The sequence below is a fragment of the Stylophora pistillata genome, chromosome 14 (assembly GCF_964205215.1).
Source record: "Stylophora pistillata chromosome 14, jaStyPist1.2, whole genome shotgun sequence".
In the NCBI taxonomy this organism is placed as follows: domain Eukaryota; kingdom Metazoa; phylum Cnidaria; class Anthozoa; order Scleractinia; family Pocilloporidae; genus Stylophora; species Stylophora pistillata.
In genome coordinates, this window is record NC_142532.1 from 24,289,442 (window position 1) to 24,306,830 (window position 17,389).

The 17,389-nt window shown below is 38.1% G+C and overlaps 2 long non-coding RNA genes and 2 pseudogenes across 5 annotated transcripts in view; 1 reads left to right on the top strand and 3 right to left on the bottom strand.

Moving 5' to 3' along the window:
• Positions 1-341, bottom strand: part of LOC148717153 (uncharacterized) — a 1,531-nt gene extending 1,190 nt beyond the window's left edge. The window contains exon 1 of one of the 2 annotated variants that reach the window (XR_015995121.1): positions 93-341. This is a non-coding gene — a long non-coding RNA (uncharacterized LOC148717153). The remainder of the gene's footprint in view (positions 1-92) is intronic. The other variant, XR_015995120.1, reaches the window with a different exon arrangement.
• A 3,055-nt stretch (positions 342-3,396) lies between these two features.
• Positions 3,397-9,921, bottom strand: LOC148717154 (uncharacterized; annotated as a pseudogene). Its single transcript, XR_015995445.1, has 5 exons — positions 8,998-9,921; positions 8,611-8,665; positions 7,352-7,555; positions 5,230-5,410; positions 3,397-4,733 (listed from the first exon to the last, which is right to left on the bottom strand). The product of XR_015995445.1 is annotated as an uncharacterized LOC148717154 (transcript).
• Positions 9,922-12,195: 2,274 nt separating this feature from the next.
• Positions 12,196-14,662, bottom strand: LOC148717155 (maternal protein exuperantia-like; annotated as a pseudogene). Its single transcript, XR_015995172.1, has 3 exons — positions 14,524-14,662; positions 13,934-14,272; positions 12,196-13,393 (listed from the first exon to the last, which is right to left on the bottom strand). The product of XR_015995172.1 is annotated as a maternal protein exuperantia-like (transcript).
• Positions 13,142-15,838, top strand: LOC148717156 (uncharacterized). The gene is made up of 2 exons (XR_015995179.1): positions 13,142-13,278; positions 14,456-15,838. It is a non-coding gene; the product is annotated as an uncharacterized LOC148717156 (long non-coding RNA).
• The last annotated feature ends 1,551 nt before the right edge of the window (positions 15,839-17,389 follow it).

Genomic DNA, 17,389 nt, shown 5'->3' on the forward strand with positions numbered 1-17,389 from the left:
GCAGAACTGGTAAGTTCTAGAGTATAGAAAAATGCACTGGGTGAGTCGACCTGGTTTAGCCAGCAAATACCAACCAAAAATTTCCCACTCACCATGCAATATCTAAAGAAGTGTGGACTTCTTTCCACGTTGAAAATTTTCTGGTCTTCCGTGATAGCCAGCTGAAAACAGAGTATTCATCATACCCTAATCATAACTCTGAAAACTTTACTATTACTGCAGTAAATGGTTTCAACCCGGGGGTAACATGTGAAGGTGTAGTCTGATCGTCCGGGTGAGTGTAGTCCTGAGAAGGACTGTTGTCGGTGGCAGTGACTGACGTTTCGACAACCTGTGCGGAAGTCATCATCAGAGTCAAGTGAGTGATTGTTGTCAGTAGAATGTAAGAACATTCTACTGACAACAATCACTCACTTGACTCTGATGATGTAACAGGTGTAGGTGTAACAAGCCGTCACGAGTAGTAACTGGCCGTTGCACACCGTCACAGATCGTCACAAGCCACTACACACAGTAACAAGGCGTAACAAGCCGTCACGAGTAGTAACTGGTCGTTACACACCGTAACAGATCGTCACAAGCCAGTGCACACAGTAACAAGGCGTAACAAGCCGTCACAAGGAGTAACTGGCCGTTACACACCGTCACAGATCGTCACAAGCCAGTACACACAGTAACAGGCCGTAACAAGCCGTCACAAGGAGTAACCGGCCGTTACACACCGTCACAGATCGTCACAAGCCAGTACACACAGTAACAAGCCATCACAAGGAGTAACTGGCCGTTACACACTGTCACAGATCGTCACAAGCGAGTACACACAGTAACAAGCCGTCACAAGGAGTAACTGGCCGTTACACACCGTAACAGATCATCACAAGCCAGTACACACAGTAACAAGCCGTCACAAGGAGTAACTGGCCGTTACACACCATCACAGATCGTCACAAGCCGGTACACACAGTAACAAGTGAAGGTGTAGTCTGATCGTCCGGGTGAGTGTAGTCCTGAGAAGGACTGTTGTCGGTGGCAGAGACTGACATTTCGACAACCTGTGCGGAAGTCATCATCAGAGTCAAGTGAACGATTGTTCTACTGCCAACAATCACTCACTTGACTCTGATGATGACTTCTGCACAGGTTGTCGAAATGTCAGTCACTGCCACCAACAACAGTCCTTCTCAGGACTACACTCACCCGGACGATCAGACTACACCTTCACATGTTACCGCCGGGTTCAAACTATTTACTGCACACAGTAACAAGCCGTCACAAGTAGTAACTGGCCGTTACACACCGTCACAGATCGTCACAAGCCACTCTACACAGTAACAAGCCGTAACAAGGTGTCACAAGCAGTAACTGGCCGTTACACACTGTCACAGATCGTCACAAGCCAGTTAACCGATATCTTTGAACGAAAAGCTAAAAATAAACTGGGATACTGGAGAAAATCGAAGCTGAATGAATTGTGTCAAGATGAAATGTTTGAGTTTCTTTCGGCCAAAATTTGCCGGAGCTGGTCTTCCAAAAAATTTGCGAAACTTGCAACTTGCGAGTTTTCTTCCACTTTATTTTTTCTTATGGTAGGATTCGGACCTAAAAGGTCAATGTACATGTTGTACATATTTTTTTTTCTTTTTGATAAATTTATTTAAAGCATGTTATTACGTTTCCATAATACTTTTGTTGAAAAAAAAAGTTACAATAAACGAATTTACTTTCGTTTATTGTAACTATTTTATAATTTACTCTAAATTGATTTCTATTTATTTTTTGTAACAGGACCCGCATTGATAGCAGTTTTATTTCCTAAATTGAAGCAGCAATCCTGTATAAATATGTTTAAATTATTATTAGTATCATTATTATTATGAAAAAAACAACTAGACACACGCACAAACACCCGTAGAGATAGAAAAATATTAAGCTGAAAGCCATACGCAAATCTTCTACAGAAAATACAGTTACCCAGTATATAAGACAGGAATTGTGCCTTTGAGACGTACACAAAATAATAAAACTGCGAGCTCCACTTTTAGGCGTGGCTAGATCGATATATTAAGTCGTAAGGACTTTACACACCTTGACAGGTTGTAACATGTCGAAATTTATCCTTTATCAGTACCATGACTTATCCTATAGCCCTTTAGAGTAGCTTAGAAGTTGACAAGAATAATTGTGAAGAAAAGACTAAGTTCTTTTACAATATTGTTTAATCGTGACAGTATTTGGTTGTGACAGTCGGCACCCTCGATTAGTCCTTTATCACTGGAATAAGCTCCCAACATTCCTCACCCTAACCCTCTTCAAATAAGCACCCACTTTGATTAAGCCACGCAAGTTCTAAAAATTTGATAAAGCTTCCAGCGGCTCGTTTTCTCGAAAGGCTCGTTAACTTTTAGGTCGAAATCAACTTTTCAAATCGAACTAATATGCAAGTAACACCTTGTACAGACGTCCGTACAGTTATAAGTCACAATTTTTCGGCTTTATATGTTACTACCATTTTTATGATGACGTGCTTCGCTGCGAGCTCCGCTATAAAGACTAACGAGCGTGGGTCCTGACCAACAAGCGACTCCATTTTGTTGCATTAACGGACAATTTTTTCACGTAAGATAAAAAGCTATCGAAACTTTTATAATAATAATATTAATAATAATAATAATGATAATAACAATATATTATTATCAATATAATTAGTGGACAAGGCGCGCAAGACGGTAACACTACTGGAGATGAGCTGCCCATGGACCACAAAGACGAGGAGAAGATCATGAAGTACGCCCCACTTCTTCTAGAGCTCAAGAGACAGTACCCGGGTTTTAATATCGTTCAGTACAACATAATCATCGATATCCTGGGAGGGTACTCGAAAGACCTCAAGAAGAGCGTCAGGGAGCTTGTTGGATCAGAAAGGAGTACAGCAGTGTTAGGTAGAATGCAGAAGTCTGTAGTCAGCAGTTCACTCAAGATCTTTGAAAGTCATGAGTTGAAGACTTCATCTTAGCCATATGTTATTTTGTTGAGTTTTTAAGACATTAGGAACTAGCCACTAGGGCTTTTTTTTTTAGAAGTTTTTTTTTATCATTTTGTATAAGTTTTTCTTTTTTTGGGGGGGGGGGGGTACATATGTAAATTCTAAACTTGTTAGCTGGCCACGTCCTAGGCGCCCAGCTTTCGTGTATATGAGTTCTGGCATCCAGACGTTTTAACTGCCACATAATATTTATATATAGACGTATTTTATTATTTCATGTTTTTTATTTATTTCTTTATTTACGCTCTCAAAGTTTAGGAAGATTTTAATCCTACGTGCAGCCTGGGTTATGTTTATCGCCCCAGTCCCCAGTCTTTGTATGATCTTATGGCAAACATAACTTTTTAAAACTGTCGGATATTAATAACATTTTATTCAACTACATATCTGCTCAAACCTATGATACACGCAACAGATTTGAAAAAGTGAACCGCGAGGCTATACCTATGAAAGGTCCCCTAACTAAACTGTAAAAACACGGATAAAAAGTCATTAGTGCAGGAGAAAAATGACATCATAAGGAATAATATTTTGATGAAATTTTATACAACAACAATAACAACTTTATTAGGTACTTGCATAAGTAGTACATGGCATTATCTAAGTAAGAATAAATATTTAACATCAATTCGTCTTTAACAGAACTTCTTGTCTGATATTCATTATTTGGAATATAAAAGCAGAAATGAGTCTACAATAAATGATGACAATAAATGTTGTTTTCCACACAATGGCAAGTGGGATTCATAGTTAAATCAGGCAAGGTCATAACATGCAGATACTAAGCAAAGTGGCAGCTACGTAGAAACGCGAGCTGAGTAATAATAAGAATCATTGCCACCAAAACTATTTGATTATTTGGTGCACTGCTCCTTCCCAACAGTGTCCAGGAAACAGGTTCTTCCACTTGAAGTGTCTAAAGTTGACGAGAGTCCCAAAAGAGGATCCATGGTGAGTGCAGTGGAAGGGGATAAGAGAGATGGATTTATCTCAAGATTGCACTTTAAACCCGTGAATACCGATCACATACCAATTCACCAAAATTATCTCTAAATTACCACAGAACAAGTAGATTAAGGCATTCTTTTCTCTTGCATGATTACTTCATTCATCCACACAACCTTTTCTCCTAACTATCTATTGATAATTACTGTTTGTCATGTTTGAGAATGAAGGGAAACTGGGCTATTAGCAATATAGTAATTTGGTTCCTTCATTAGCTTTCAATTTGCCTCATCTTTACAGAGCTTTCTTATTAAACTGGTTGTCAAAAGACATGTTTTAAGGAAAAGGCAAAGTGTAATGAGGTTTGCATAATATAGAAGTGAATATACATGTTGAATCACATATGATTACAGAAACGGGAAAGCCAAACAAAGGTCTGCTCTGCTGCCATAGTGTTAACATTTGGTAACTCCTCCTTCAGTTGGGCTGGATTGTACTTTGTCTTGCACTGTGGATCTCTATAGTTCTTGAGGTGCAAACTATCTATGAGTTTGTTTATTCCAGACCACATTTTGTCAAATGGTGGTGGTTAAGTGGCAATGGTTTGGACGCAGCTTTCATGCCATCAACATGACACATGTTGTATGCCAAGTATATATCACCCCAAGAAGATGGTGATAAGGCCTTCAAAACGATTAAGAGCCAATTAATTATTATCAAAAATGCTTGTGATGGACTCTCCGACCTGTTGGCATGAAATAAATATATAACCCTTCATAAGAAAACATTAAATAAAATTGATACCTCTGGTTTAACTTAATGGAGAGTCTAGCATATTAGATAACAAAATTCTCATGACTCATTTCAATAATCATAGGCATGGCTAAACCTACACTGAGGTCCAATTTTACATGTTTAACTGTATAAGTACAGGTAAGAGAAATGTACACCTGAGTTAAAGTACATAAAATGCAAACTCTGCTTGACTGGCTCAAAGATGAATCAAATCAACTCTGCAAATTAAGTCAAAGCAGTAGCAACATTTTTAATGTGATACTGTTTGTGTCTATTTATCTTTAACTTGACAATCGATCTGCACCTGCAAAAGGTGATATTATCATTAAAAAGAAAATTGTCCGGGGAAACATGACTCAAATCATACATATATATGTAAGCGGAAAGTGCAACATTTCAAAACAGCTATATATATAGTGAAAGAAGATTAACCAAGGTTCACATACCGGAAAAGGGGATTCCATTTGTCAATAAATCCACTGCCTCGAACAATAAAAAAATGTCCACGGGACCATTTCTGCAGGCGTTTTTTTTCCCCAGTTTCTTTATTACAAGATGTTGGTGTTTCCTCTGCACAGTCAGCTAGTAATGCAGCCGAGGTAGGTTGAGATAAAATCTCTTCATTTCCTGTTGTGTGAGCAAGAAAAAATGAGTTTTTTTTCTTTTGGCACTTCAAATGTAACTAAAAGCTAATGAAACATGGTATGGTAGCATATCATAAAAAGGCAAACCTATTTATACGATTTCAAAACCATTATGCAGCCCTTAACCTACAATGTGGAATATGTTTGACATCAACAGGCTCAGGGAGAAGTCAAAGATAACAGGAGTCGTGCACTTAAAAACGACACACTAAAAACAAAATTTTTTCAATTAAAGCTGCATTGCTTTCAAACTTGTCATGGGTGATGCCTTTACAATTTCAGAAACATTTCAGCTGTACAAAAAGTTAAATATGCACAATTGGAAATGAATAGGCAAACTTATGGAGGGCCTAGGGGATAGGTTTACCTTGGGATAACACTGCTGATTGACCTACAGGTGTACTTGCAGTATCCAAAATGGAGTCTACCACAGATTCTACCTTTTTAGTTTCATCAGTGGTTAGGGTGATATTGTCGGCAACTGAGAAGTAAAAAATACGAATAAGTATATGAATAAGTGAGTGCTCGCATTTTAACTGGAAGGAAGTAGTGCTAAAAAGCACTGCCCAGAATTGAAATTGCATACAGCAATTACCAGACATGAGTGAAACAACATGTACTGACCAATATCAACATGACCCTCTAGCTAAGAAGATTGCTCACACAAATACTTTGGGAAACCTTCAACTTGAGTCATCTGATACTCAACCTCTTCTATCAGTTCGCAAGTGCAATTATTTGCACTGTCTGGCAACCCACATATCAAAAGGGTAACATGTCGGATCTTTTATCGAAACATATTTTTGATTTTTCATTTGGTATAGCAGGAAAAGATGAAAATGGTTGCACAAGAAAATTAAGGAACATCTATTCATCCTTCATGCGAAGTTGATGACATGAAGAAATGAATCGTAAACATCCAAATGTAAATCACCACTTACCTTCAACACCACTTGCATCCTAAAACACCACAATGTTTTAAAAAGCCTCTAATATCAGAAGGAATACTTGGATGCCTGGAGGAAAGAAAATCTTAATGTTCCTGGCAAAATGCCATTCCATGGACATGGGCAGCAGTGCAGACATCAGGATAATTTACCAGGGGAAGTCCATTGATAACATTCTAATGAAAAAATGTTAAAAAAAAAGGAGATTCGACAGTAATGACCAAATGATTATTATTAAATTGTCAAATGTTTTAAAAAGTGTGCCATTCTCAAATATAAGGGCTCCATAGCGAACATAACTGAAATCACATTCAGTGGAAGCACATTCATAATATCAGAATCCATTAGAGTCCAAACTGATTCATCCAAACCCTGACCCCATCAGATTTTTTTCACACTGGTCCTTCAAAATTTTATGCATCTATGAAATTTATTGTTATTTTTAAATAGCAACAAAACAAATGCAGTTCAATAAGAAAGTGAACATAGTAATTTACAACAAATTTTAAACTATGAATGTGATGTATTTTCTTTTAAAAGAAAAGTGAAAAAGCTTAAAGAAGAGAAAAAAAATATGATAATCAAATCCCCAGAGAGTAATGTAAAACACTTTTTGTTGACCTTTCTCAAAAATATTGAAGGTGGATGAGTGAAAACAAGGATTTCAACTCTTAATGATATGAATCAGAAAATAAACATTAGGGCTTGCACCTTTCTCTTCATCATACAATGTGCGAACATCAACTTCCACTACCTGTCTGCAACCCAAAGCTTACCACATCCTTTCAAAATAATAATGAAAGAGTCATTCCTAATCACAGATTGTATTTATAAATGACTTAGAAAATCCTCCAATCCAATCTGCTATTGGCTCCTCTGGTTTCAGCATTAATAGGAAACTACATTTCATGCAAAATGAAGGTTTGGGGAAAAAACAACTGCAAAAAGAGGGAACAGTTTACATTGCCATTCATCACCTCTAGCATTACAGTCTTCAGTGCAGTCTCCACGAGGATGTGAATAATTTGCCTGGGCTCTAAGCTTGTCAATGTGAGCCATGATTGCCTCTCTGTCAGCATCAACAAACATCATCCACAACATGTCAAGTGCCTTTCTTTCTCTTAGTTCAGCTTCCAGCTCTCCATTCCAGAAAGCATTTGTCACTCTTTTCTCACTTAATCCTGAGGAGAAGAAACACATCTTAATTTTTACAAAGGATTTACAAAATAAAGATACAAAAAGCTTCCTTCTTGAATTTTGGATCTAAAACGAAACTATAGACCCGAAATGGCTGCTAGATTCATATTCTTTTCAGTATTAGTCGGTTTCCTTTTTTTTGCTTTTTTTATAGGGCGTCCTCGGCCACGGTCAGTGCAATGGCCAAACAACTATACTTAACAAAGCCGAAGTGCAATGGTTTTGCCAAGTAACGCCTGAAGGAGGGTACAACAGTACACCAAATTCGCCCAGGAATTCAACTTGGCCCCCCGAGGATTGTAGTGTATTAAACAAATAATAGCACGAATTGTACGTGGTAACTGCAGGGATAAACACCACAAGTGATATTTCAAAATACAAATGTGTAAACTTGTATTTGCAGAACTAGTTTTCCTCTTTAACAAGTGCAGTCATAGGGGCTTCGTCCACCGGGAGCAGTTCTCGACCACAAGAGTGAGGACAGTGAGCAAGATTGCGAATAAACAACGCGTTATTACCACTCATTGTGGTTTCAAATTATCTTTAAAAGCCCACGTTAGAAAAAGAAGCTTTTGATCACCTAGTTTTTCCCTTAATGTAGTCAAGCGGGGCTTTTTCTAATGCTAATTAATTCAAGTACTTTACATTCATTATCTTCACGAAAACTATGAGCGCCTTTTAGTTTTGGTGGCCATCTGCAGGGTGGCCGACACAACTGCGAGAAATTAATGAGATATTTAGGAGAGAATTTAAATCACAAATAAAAGAGGCCAAATAAAGTTTACATTTGAAAGATAGCTTTATCACTCGACCTTAATTATGGAAAGAAATGGCCGATTTGGGCCTTATATACAAATAAAATTTAAACTATATTCCAATAGCCGTAATGCGCCACCTACCTTCGCGTCCCCTCGACCTGCTCAAATTATAGAGTAGCTGTAAACTCCAAACTCGACAGGACGAAAAATAACAGTTACCTTTTGGAAATAATTGCTTTTATTTATATTCATGGGCCCCATACTGGAATGGTACCACTTACCTGAATTAAGTCCATGGACTTCGTTAAAGGCGACTGCAAAGCCACTAAACGAGACCTAAGAACGACAACTTCCAAATTAAAAAACAAAGTCAACTAAAAGGAGTTGTGTCCAATAATTATCAACAAAAACAATAATAAATAACAGATTATAGAGAAAGACTTACGTTCACAAAAACAAGGTAACGAACAAATGGTTAACCGGCTGTACATTTAGATGGTAACGAACAGAGGTGTACATTTCGAGATTTAATTCAGTTTCACGCGGGGTCACGCTAATGCTCGCGAAAATTTAAACGACTATTGACTGGCAATTCAACAGTATTAAACGGCTCTATGTGCAAAAAGGAATTATAACAAAATTTCCGGAAACATTCAACAAGAACTTACGCAAAGGAAATTTGCCATTTTAAAAGAGACTTGTCCACAAAACACACATCCGAAACTTCAACAGCACTCCTTTCTTCTCCGGACAAATGCCATCCCATCCGTGGATTTATACCATGCCAGATATATTTTTCGTGCAACCCAGCCAAATCCAGGTGAAATACAATCATACAATAGCTAAAGCGACGCTAAACGAGGCTTTTATACGCGCACAACGTAACCACATCCGTAACTAAAAAAATTCGCAACAAAGAAATCAAAGTACTTCGTAAACAAATTCGACTTAGGCTAAATGAATCCTTTGAGTATCCTTAAAAGTCAGTCTGATGAATGAGTCAAGTTCAGTCAATCGTTTGAGTATCCTTAACAGTCTGACGAGTGAGTCAAGCCCAGTCTACCCTCTGTTGTGACGGCTGTGACGGCTGTGACGGCTGTGACGGCTGTGACGGCGTCACACGCTCAAAGAACGAAATCGTACAGAATATATCGGGCATCAGATGTCGAAGTATGCACTCGATATTACGCTTATTTTCGGTTGTTTTTATGTGTTTGATATCACTAAAACGGAAATTCATACTTGGAAAGGGTGAAAAAATAACATAGAATGGGGTAATTCAAGATTTAATGAGATTTTGAAGTTATAAGCATATAAGATGCAATGAATATATGAAGTTCATATATTTTGCACTGCGGTATTAGATACGTATGATGTGCGATCCTCGCAGTAGATAGCGCTATTTATGCAATAGCGAAAATCAGACCTGAAAAAGAAAATCAGGCCTGTACGGGACTCGAACCACTGACCTCTGCGATACTAGTGCAGCGCTCTACCAGTTGAGGTAGATTCCACAAGTCTCTCTTTGCAGCAATAGAGCTGTGAATTTGACATGTTAACAACTATTATTATAATTGTTATTTTATTTTTTTTTTTTATTATTACTTACCTGGTTAGTAATTACCTTTTGACTAGATCAACACAAACATCAGCTTCCATAGCTTTTGACGAGCCTTCCCAGTTGAGCCTGCAGTTGTGCATGCGAGAGTTTTTCGACTGTCTGTTGGCAGTTTCACTTGTTGCACACCTTTACAAAAGACATTATGAGTAAAGGTCCTGGGTAACACTTTCAAGAGGAGACAAATATGGGTGCTGTCATATGTTGAATGATTCTGTACTTTTTTGGTCAAATTGAAAAAAAAAAACATCGCTCTTGTTGTTTACAACAAGGTGCTAGTAGACAAAATATATTTCTATACATTACTTCTTTGACCTTGAACCATAGCAAATCACCTTGCCAGTTTTTAGGCCAACCATGGAGCCAACACCTAGTGGTGAAAGTAAGGATATATTTTATTTATTTATTAATTATTTAGTTCATTAACTTTGACCATTGGCTGACACCAAAACTGTCAGTAAGCTAAAGAACAATCCAGAGAAAAAAACAGCAGCTTTCTAAGAAAATGCATAACCAAATGCACCCTTTTTAATTCTTTCAGACGTTGAATTTGCAGTGTACCTCTCAGGCTGTTGTGGGCTTTTCCCCTTTTTTGCCATCCCATGTCATATGACGCTCCTATCTCCACATTTTCCTTTTCACTATCATCTTTCCACATGTTTCTTTCGCTTTCCAAACTTTTCAGACATGATTCCTTGGCCAACTTTTCAACTTGGAGCCCCACTTCCCTCTCGCGAGCCTTCAGCGTGGACTCTCCAAGTGATGGTATATTGATGGATGATAACTACTCGTTTACGTGGGTAGGATCTATGCCTGCGTGTAGCATCCCTGTAAATATTTCGATTCAACTTATTAACAAATTGGCTAGATGTTGAATGGATGCTGTAATGGTGGAAAACAAGATTTTTAGCCACGTTTAATGTAAATAAACCTGCAGCGAACTTCGTGTTTACATCAAAGATTGGTCTCCCTCGCGTTGTTCCGGTGCTACGGTGGGTCTTGTTTGTACGACAGGTATTTGTCTCTCCACACTCAGAGTTTGAAGAGGATATGTACAGTAGTGATCCTAACCCAGACACCGGTTCTTTTATGCAGTCGAAGAGCTGTAGAGCTGCCTCACAGGGGGACATTGAATTCCACAACTCGACGGCCGCGAAGTGGAAATCCACTGCAGACTTCCGGATCACGCACATTCTTTTCATTTTCTTGTCTTACCAGAGCATTACCAGAAGCTCTCAGCCGATTTGCGGCATTCTTATTGCAAATAAAAGCTTTCGCTCTGCAAAAGCGGCCCTTGTTTGTTTTTCTCACGCTAGCATGAAGAAGGGCCGCAATCTTGGATGTCGCAATGTTATGCGCAGAAAAGGTTGCGCAGTGCAAAACAAGGGAATCCCCTTAAGGTAATTCCCTTGAAATTGCTCTACTATCAAACGTTTTTTGAAACTTGGTATGATTAACATTCATGATATAAACATTAAAAAAATGTAAAAAAAAAATGGGGTCACCGTGCTTGTTTATGCGTCGGCAGGCTAATAAAATGGGCTATTTTTATTGGTTGTGCGTTAAAAATTCGAATCACCTTCCAACTGAATTTAGCCTTGGTTACTTGAAAGAAACAAAATTTTATTTTGAAATTGAAGGTTCCTTTATCAAAATAAGCGGTATTGCTTCATTTTAGCTGTTTTTGATTGCTCGGTTGTGGGGATTTTGCCCTTTTTCGGACAGTTTCGTGGTTAGCTTGAAGTCCTCGCCTTGGCCAAAATACACAAAGTACGGAACTATTTTCGAAAAAAAAAACATGTTCTACCGTCAAACTTCTTTTATTCTTCAAATATGTTCTTTATTAGATTGTTCATAGCAAAAACCTGAAAAAAAAAATCGGGTGTCACCGTGCTTGTTTCCTCACAAACTGCCGTAAAAGGTGGACATGGTTTTCAGATCGTAGTCAGGATGAAGAATTTGCACGGTGGGGACTGGGACGAGACAAAATGGTGTCCATCGTGCTCGAAGTATGCACTCGATAATAAGCTTCTTTTCGGTTGTTTTTATGTGTTTGATGTCACCAACACAGAAATTCATACTTGGAAAGGGTGAAAAAATAATAAAAAATGAGGTAAGTCAAGATTTGATGAGATTTTGAAGTTATAAGCATATAGTTGAAACAATTTCGTAGCGCTGGCGTTTTGTTAATTCCAGTGAGCTAGGGTTCGATTTGTTTTGCTTGGGCAATAAAGGTTTGACAAAAAACTTGAAGAAAAGACTGTTGATTCGTATTTATATTTATATTTATCAATTTAATGGCAACATAGTAAACAAAAGAGAGAGAAAAAGGAGAAAAAAAAATGCCATAGGGATAGTCCTTAAAGGAGTCAAGGACCCCATGCTAGACAGACAACCCAAATTCTTTGTATTCTTTGTATGTTGTCTTGTTTGGTTTCCATACACAGCAAAATGTGAATTCTTCACCCATCACTCTAACAGGAGTGATATATACAGTACAATGTAGTATACTCTGAAAAATACGAACTGCACTTTAAAATTTGCTTTTTATACTTCAGAACCACACTCCAATGTCTCACTGGTCCTCATTCTGACTACTACATACCGTGCAAAAATTATTTCAAAACATTAATTGCACAAATCACAATCTTAATTTGCAGTATCTGTAAAGTACTGACATATTTGCACCAGCACCCGCTTGTTTGAGGAGACTCTGGGTTTGTTGTCAAACCTCTCCATCAGAACTTGCTTCACCCCTTCTTCCTTGCCTCTTTGGTATACCACTCTCGGGTGAGGGAGACCCAAACCTGAGCTTGCACACTTAATGGCCATTGAGGCTGAAATGTACTTCTCTCTAACTAATGGCTGCAGGGTATTAACCAGAAGTTTCTTTTCTTTTAGGAGCTTCTGATAGGATGCCACCCATGAAACTTTGAAGCTGTGCTTTTGTAGCAGTTTGACATTTAGAAACTTGTTCACCAGCTGGTAAAGTGTTTGCACATCTGCAAGAGCATTGTGAGCTTCATAGGATTTACCCAGAAGACCTTGTACCAGGTTTTCTTGGCTTTAGGATTTCCTTTCAGGAAGCAATTCCCTGAATGCTGAAAGAGGGTCTGTAAAGCCAGAAACTGTTTTAACTAAGTCATCCATGACTCCATTTTTCTCTGCTGCTTGCACCAAGAACCTGGCATCAAAGGATTTGCAATTGTGTGCTACTAAAATGCAAGGCATTCTTGATTTGAGCCACTCAATGAAGGTCTTCAGTGCCACATCAATTGCAACAGCATCAGTTATTGGCTTCCCATCATAAAACAGTATTGCTCTTTGGAAGGTGAGTTTGTTCACAGCAGATGCTTCTGCTGATAGTACATTACGAGGCTTGATATAAATAGAGAACTCATCATTACCATCTGTTGCTGCAATTTGTAGGATTTCAGCATCATTACCTGTTTTAAGATATTGTAATCCAATTAATACTTTACAAAGATATTACAAAGAAAAATGTAATAAAAAGGCTTAGTGCATCTATGCAGGGTATATCTAAAATAAAAATAGGAGTGATTTCTGAACACCTGTCCTGCTAATTTGCATCTGACCTATTTTCTTTAAGAACAAGGCATGATAAAACAAAGGAATCTATGGGATGCAAATTAGCAGGACGAGTATTCAGCAATCTAGCAAAATAGCAAAACAATTCCATGATTAAATATAATTATTCTCTAATGTGCAATTCCAAAACACCCTGCTGGGACAAACATGGTTATATTCCAAGGCTGTGCTCTAACAGCGCCCAGTGGCCCCTGGCGCCTTACTTTTCCACTTGGGTGACTCGGAAATTTTAGTTTTTTTTTTTATACAAAGCATATGCTGGGCACCCTAGATTTCACAGTTTCAGAGCACTGGGCTCCATTCAATTTTCCTTAGAGCACAGCCTTGTATTCACTTTGTTACTTTTTTGCCAAACTTCACCCTGCAAAGCTAATTACCCCTTCCAGATGTTTCCAAATCAAATATGATTTGATGATAGTCTTTGGTTAACGATACTTTTTCAATCTTTGAGGCTGCAGGTGGTGCTGAAATTTTCTGAGCAGCATCATGTCCATCAAAGCCCATTCCAGAACTATACTGTTGTCCTTCTCTGTTCTCAAGCTGTTTTGTCTTTTTCAACTGCTTCGCTTTCTTCTCAATTCTTTTCTTCTTGTACTCTCTTGTTTTCTGTTTCTGTTTCAAAATTAGTATTTTCTTGTCCATTTTCTTTGCAAACTTTAAAGAATTGCCTGGCTCGACCCAAGGGGAGCTAGCTTCTTGGCATTTGAAGCATAAACCTAAATTGAAGAAGCAAATGGTTTTTATTCACTACAATTTGGTATCTCTTAAAGCTTGTGAAACGGAAAAAGAGGTTGATAGTCCTCTAACACTTATAGTGTTATCCCTTGCAGTTATTAATTTAATTTAGAATACAATCATAAGCACTAACACTATTTTCTAAGAGTTGTGTTCCTCTACAGGTAAAATGGTTGGCATTGGGAATTTGTGAGGAGCGAGCTGTGCCAGCATACATGTACACTGTACTTACTACTATGATCTTTTCCAGTGACTGCCTCAACCTTTTGTCCATCAGATCCTTGCCATGGGGAAGGCCTCTGTGTTTGTAGGACGCAGGACTTTTTAAGTAGCCACACCAGTCGCCACAAGAAGAATGGTCACCATGAGCATGGGGCACAATAGAAATGTTTTCCTCACCTTAAGAAAGTATCAACAGTGGTGCAAAGACTAAAATATAAAGTAAGAAAATTTGGCTAAATTACTTACACTTTCAAATGATCCACAACAAATTAAGTAAAGTTTCTCATTCTTTAAAGTCCGTACAAGCACTGGAAGTGTCTGCTTACTATTGTTTCCCAGTCCTAACTGACCATACAGTCCTAAGTAAAACAAACACCACAAGATACATACCTAAATGTCTTTACAAAATCAGAGACAACTAACCTAAACATCATTAAGGGATTAACATGAGCCAGGTAGTTCTGGAGAGCACAATGTACGTAGAGACAAAAAGTGTCCAACTACATGGATTTGTATTTTATATTCAGCCTAAACCATAAATTAAATCTGAGATCCAATAATACTAGCTTATCACTGGGAGAGTATCGAATTATAACACTGCTTAAAATTCAACACAGGGTTTTGCCCGATTGCCCTTCCCCTGTTAATCTCCAAAGTTCAAATTTCTAAAAAATGCCTTGCAGCCTGTACGTTTCCAAAATGACCACAATACAAACCAATTTGAAACAAAATTACAAATTAAAGGAAATTTCTGTGAACTGCTTGACTGTATTTTCATACCTCCTCCAAATGTGAGGATTTGTCCTTGAAAAAAGAAATGATTTAAACAGGGTTGGAAAACATTGCCTCTTCTATTTCCAGTAATAAATAGGTGAGGCCACTGTTCATATATTAAAATTCTAACATGACTCTCAGGCTAGGACGAATCAACCAAAAGCAATTAATCATTCATTGTCCAACCTCTATGTGATATCTTTTGTTTCTTTTCCCCCCTAGCCTCTGAACCAAGTTTGAATTTTTAATGTAACAAAAATGGCTTATTCAAGTGTATGGCTCTTCCTTGATGTGGGCCTTAACAAGTTCTTTCATAGCAACAGTCTTTTGTCTCATAACCCAGCTTAGTAAAACTTAGGTCAAAATATAATATTTGGTCAGGGCACAAAACCCACTAGGTGGGAAACATGGTAAACCATGGCCATCAGTTTGTGTGCTGAAGAATATTACTAGCACTCTGTGTTTCATTTTGTTCAAAAAGAAGTGATACTTATGAAGTTTTTCCTCTTTAAATTAAGTTTTTCCACTTTAAATTAATAAGCCTCCCTCTAAGCCACCCCCCCCCCCAAAGTCCGTGGAATAAATAAGCTCCCCCCTCCCCCGGGAAGGCTTATTATAGGATTTATCGTATTCAGGTGCAGATTGAATTGACTTTGTAACAAACCAAAGCCAACCTAAGCTGTAAGTACTGCACTGTGTGAATACCCACCAGCTAGTTTGGTCACTTGATACTGATCAAGTGCTTGCACATGTGTTGGGAGGAGTGCATCTTTAATGCTACCCACTCCTAACTGTCCATGGACTCCCCATCCCCACGACCACACCTGGTGATCTGCTCACAGAGCCATGGAGTGATAATGTCCACACATAACTGCTATACATTTGTTGTCCGATAGCTCGGTAATGTAGACAGGCCTTGTCTGTTGCTTTGTGTCTCCTTGGCCAAACTTTCCTCAAAATAACACAACATTGAGATAGAATAAATATATGAAGTTCATATATTTTGAACTGCAGTATTAGATACATATGATGCACGATCCTTGCAGTAGATAGCGCTATTTATGCAATAGCGAAAATCAGACCTGAAAAAAATCAGGCCTGTACGGGACTCGAACCACTGATCTCTGCAATACTAGTGCAGCGCTCTACCAATTGAGCTAACAAGCCAACTGGGAGCAGGCCGATAAGTTGGTTCGTAATAAACCCGTGAAAGTGATAAATGAGATAGAATAAATATATGAAGTTCATATATTTTGAACTGCGGTATTAGATACGTCTGATGCACGATCCTCGCAGTAGATAGCGCTATTTATGCAATAGCGAAAATCAGACCTGAAAAAAATTTGCGCTATTGCATAAATAACGCTATCTACTGCCAGGATCGTGCATCATACGTATCTAACACCGCAGTTCAAAATATATGAACTTCATATATTTATTCTATCTCATTTATCACTTTCACGGGTTTATTACCAGCCAACTTATTGGCTTGCTCCCAGTTGGCTTGTTAGCTGAATTGGTAGAGCGCTGCACTAGTATCGCAGAGGTCAGTGGTTCTAGTCCCGTACAGGCCTGATTTTTTTCAGGTCTGATTTTCGCTATTGCATAAATACCGCTATCTACTGCGAGGATCGTACATCATACGTAACACAACATTGTTAAAAAAAATTATCATGTGAATCAGGAAATTATTTCTAAATGCATTATCTGATTCAAAGATGTTGTGATCAAGGTTGAAAACGACTACCTTAGAAATGGCATTCAGGTAGGGCTCTGCCTTTTTATCCTTCAAGTCCCTATAATATCCATATATATTATCACTCAGTTAACAGGTAGTGAGATACTTAAACTTATGTAGAGATTGCTATCTTGATCTAACGTAAAATTCTTGTAACTAATTTACAAGGAAATGTGTAGCAGTTAGAGGGGAGAATTGACAGTCAGACTTTGGGGTTAAGTTAAAGGGTTAAAATCAAAACGAACATCTTGCAAGGATGCTGATAATATTTGCATTGATAAAGTTGTATTTCTTACCTGTCCATACTTTGATGATGCCCAAGAATACACCTATGTGAGGGAAAATAATCAAATTAATCACTGAC